The sequence below is a fragment of the Passer montanus genome, unplaced genomic scaffold (genome assembly GCF_014805655.1).
Source record: "Passer montanus isolate IOZ18808 unplaced genomic scaffold, ASM1480565v1 scaffold390, whole genome shotgun sequence".
NCBI classification, from domain to species: domain Eukaryota; kingdom Metazoa; phylum Chordata; class Aves; order Passeriformes; family Passeridae; genus Passer; species Passer montanus.
Window position 1 is genome coordinate 1 of NW_024368708.1, and position 4487 is coordinate 4487.

The following is a 4487-nucleotide window of genomic DNA, read 5'->3' on the forward strand; positions in this document are numbered from 1 at the left end:
CCATGGGGCCACCACGGGGTCACCATGGGCCACCATGGGGTCACCACTGGGTCTGGGAGACACCACGGGGCCACCATGGGCCACCACCAGGTCACCATGAGGTCTGGGAGCCACCACAGGGTCACCACGGGGCCACCACGAGGTCTGGGAGCAACCACGGAGCCACCACGGGGCCACCCCCAGGTCACCACAGGGTCTGGGAGCCACCACGGGTCACCATGGGGCCACCACAAGGTCTGGGAGCCACCACAGGGCCACCACGGGGTCACCACGGGGTCTGGGAGCCACCACGGGGTCTGGGAGCCACCACAGGGCCACCATGGAGCACCTTGGGGCCACCACCGGGTCACCACGAGGTCACCACGGGGTCTTGGGAGCCACCACGGGTCACCATGGGGTCACCATGGGGTCTGGGAGCCACCAGAGCCGTGGTGGCCCCCGTGGGATCCTCCAGTGGCTTTGTCCTGAGGAACCGGAGCCAACCTGGAGATCCCCCAGCCTGGGGGGACCTCAGGGTGGGAACTCCCAACCCTGGAGATCTCCAGGTCCCTCAGCTGGGTGGGACCTCAGGGGCTTCTCCCACATCCAACCCTGGCGTTCTCCAGGTCCCCCTGGATCCCACCCCTCCCTGAGCCTGGTGGGACCTCATGGAAGAACCTCTGGAAGGTTCCAGAGCCTCTCCAGGTTCCCTGGGACCCCCAAACCCTCCCTGAGCCTGGTGGCACCTCATGGAAGGTTCTGGAGCTTCTCCAGGTTCCTTTGGACCCCCAAACCCTCCCTGATCCTGGTGGGACCTCAGGACCTTCTCCAAACCCAACCCTGGCCCTTCTCCAGCCCTTCCTGGATCCCACCTCTCGTTTTTGGGGCAGGAACGCCCCAAATCCCACCCCCAGCCCGGCCCCCGTCCACTGAGTGACCACTGAGTGACCATTGATCGATTACAGTGAGCACTGAGTGACCAGGAGCCCTGCCCTGCTCTGGACCCTCCTCGTCCTCCCGGGACCTGGGGAGTGACCACAGTGACCACTGAGTGCCCACTGAGTGACCATTGATCGATTACAGTGAGCCCTGAGTGACCAGGAGCCCTGCCCTGCTCTGGACCCTCCTCGTGCACCCGCTGCCCCTGCTGCAGCGCCTCCTCGTCCTCCCGGGACCTGGGGAGTGACAACAGTGACCAGGAGTGACCATCGAGTGACCACAGTGACCAATGAATGACCATTGAGTGACCACAGTGACCATGAGTGACCAGGACCCTGCCCTGCTCTGGACCCTCCTCGTGCACCCGCTGCCCCTGCTGCAGCGCCTCCTCGTCCTCCCGGGACCTGGGGAGTGACCACAGTGACCATTGAGTGACCATTGATTGATTACAGTGACCAGGAGCCCTGCCCTGCTCTGGACCCTCCTCGTCCTCCCGGGACCTGGGGAGTGACCACAGTGACCACTGACCATGGCTGAGTGACCATAAGTGAGCACTGAGTGACCATGAATCACCACAGTGACCACTGAGTGACCACTGATTGATCACAGTGACCACTGAGTGACCAGGAGTGACCATGAACCGGACACGAGTCAGGAAATGTGGGAATGGGGTCAGGGAGTGGCCGAGAGCGTTTGTAGAGTTCCTGGTGGTGTGTGTGGAGTTCCTGGTGGTGTTTATGGCGTTCCTGGTGGTGTCTGTGGAGTTCCTGGTGGTGTTTATGGCGTTCCTGGTGGTGTTTCTGGTGTTTGTGGTCCCTGCTGGTGTCTGTGGAGGATCTGATGGTGTTTATGGAGTTCTTGGTGGTGTTTATGGAGTTCCTGGTGGTGTTTATGGAGTTCCTGAAAAAATTGGGAATTGTGGGGGTTTGGGACACAAAAATTGGGAATTCTGGCCAAAAAATTGGGAATTCTGGGGTTTGGGACACAAAAATTGGGAATTGTGGGGATTTTGGAACCCAAAAATTAAGAATTATTGGGAAATTTATAGCCCCAAAATCAGAAATTCTGACCCCAAAATTGGGAGTTCTGGGTATTTCAGATTCCATAATTGGTAATTCTGGGGATTTCAGATCCCAAAAATTGCAAATTCTGGGGACTCTGGAACCCCAAAAATGGGAATTATGGGGATTTTGGACCCAAAATTGGGAGTTCTGGGGATTTCAGATCCCAGAAATTGGGAATTCTGAGGATTTACCATCCCAAAAATTGAAAATTCTGGGGACTTTGAACCCCAAAAATTGTGAATTCTGGGGATTTAACATCCCAAACCTGGGAATTCTGGAGATTTCATATCCAAAAAAATTGGGAATTCTGGGGATTTCAGATCCCAAAACTGGGAATTATGCAGATTTCAGGTCCCAAAAATTGGGAATTCTGGGGACTTTGAACCCCAAAAATTTAGAATTGTGGGGATTTCAGATCCCAAAACTGGGAATTATGCAGATTTCAGGTCCCAAAAATTGGGAATTCTGGGGACTTTGAACCCCAAAAATTTAGAATTGTGGGGATTTCAGATCCCAAAACTGGGAATTCAGGATGGGATCCAAAATCCCAATCCCGACCCCAATCCCGATCCCGACACCGCCCGCAGCTCCTGAGGGAAACCGGGGTCAGGATGGGACCCGAAATCCCAATCCCGACCCCAATCCTGACCCCAATCCTGATCCCGACACCGCCCGCAGCTCCTGAGGGAAACCGGGGTCAGGATGGGACCCGAAATCCCAATCCCAATCCTGATCCTACTCCTGATCCTGATCCCGACACCGCCCGCAGCTCCTAAAGGAAACCGGGGTCAGGATGGGATCCAAAATCCCAAACCCAATCCTAATCCCAATCCTGATTGCAATTCCTGCCATGGAAATCTGGGGTCAGGATGGGATCCAAAATCCCAAACCCAATCCCAATCCTGACACTGCCCGCAACTCCTAAAGGAAACTGGGATCAGGATTGGATCCAAAATCCCAAACCCAATCTCAATCCCGCTCGCAGCTCCTATAGGAAATCTGGGATCAGGATGGGACCCAAAATCCCAATCCCGATCCTAATCCCAATCCTGACACCGCCCACAGCTCCTGCAGGAAACCCGGGGTCAGGATGGGATCCAAAATCCCAATCCTAATCCTGATCCTGATCCCGACACCGCCCGCAGCTCCTAAGGGAAACTGGGGTCAAGATGGGATCCAAAATACCAATCCTGACCCCAGTCCCGACTGAAATTCCTGCACGGAAATCTGGGATCAGGAGCCATGCTAAAATCCCAATCTCAATCCTAATCCCTATCCCAACACCACTCGCAGTTCCTGCATGGAAATCCCAATCCCGATTGCAATTGCTGCCACGGAAATCTGGGATTAGGATCGGATTCAAAATCCCAATCCTGACCCCAACCCCGATCCCGACACCTCTCACAATTCCTGCCACAAAATCTGGGATCAGGATCGGATCCAAAATCTCAATCCCGACTGCAATTCCTGCCACGGAAATCCGGGATCAGGAGCCATCCCAAAATCCCAATCCCAATTCTAATCCCAATCCCGACACTGCTCGAAATTCCTGCCACGGAAATCTGGGATCAGAAACCATCCTAAAATCCCAACCCCAACCCTGACCCCAATCCTGATCCCAATCCTGACTGCTGTTCCTGCCACGGAAACTTGGGATCAGATCGGCCCCAAAATCCCGATCCTGACCCCAATCCCGATCCTGACCCCAATCCTGATCCTGATCCTAACCCTGCTCACAACTCCTGTAGATCTCCAAATCCCATTGTTTCACCTGACCCCAAACCCCACACCCAAAACCTCAACCCTAAACCCACACCCCGAACCCCACGGTGTCACCTGACCCCGAACCCCACACCCCATGTTCCACCTGACCCAAACTCCATTGTTTCACCTGACCCCAGGAACGTCGGGGTTTCCTCACAGAACCCAAAAACCTCCTTGAGGAACGTTGGGGTTTCCTCTAAGAAGCCAAAATGTTCTTGAGGAACATCAGGATGTTCTCAAAGAACCTCAAGATGTTCTTGAGGAACACTGAGTTTTCCTCAAAGAACCCAAAACGTCCTTGAGGAACATCAGGGTTTCCTCAAAGAACCCAGAATGTCCTGAGGAACGTCGGGGTTTCCTCACAGAACCCGAAATGTTCATGAGGAACGTCGGGGTTTCCTTAAAGAACCCCAAAATGTCCTTGAGGAACATTGGGGTTTCCTCACAGAACCCAAAATGTCCTTCAGGAATGTTGGGGTTTCCTTAAAGAACTCAAAATGTCCTTGAGGAACACCGGGGTTTCCTCACAGAACCCAAAATGTTCTTGAGGAACGTCAGGGTTTCCTCACAGAACCCAAAAACCTCCTTGAGGAACGTCGGGGTTTCCTCACAGAACCCGAAATGTCCTTGAGGGACATCGGGGTTTCCTCAAAAAACCCAAAAACCTCCTTGAGGAATGTCGGGGTTTCCTCTAAGAACCCAAAATGTTCTTGAGGAACATCAAGATGTTCTCAAAGAACC

At 54.2% G+C, this 4487-nt stretch overlaps 1 long non-coding RNA gene across 1 annotated transcript in view; it reads right to left on the minus strand.

Moving 5' to 3' along the window:
* Nucleotides 1-2550: 2550 nt before the first annotated feature.
* LOC120506536 overlaps nt 2551-4487 on the minus strand; it is an 11323-nt gene continuing 9386 nt past the window's right edge. The window contains exon 3 of the long non-coding RNA XR_005628532.1: nt 2551-2754. This is a non-coding gene — a long non-coding RNA (uncharacterized LOC120506536). The remainder of the gene's footprint in view (nt 2755-4487) is intronic.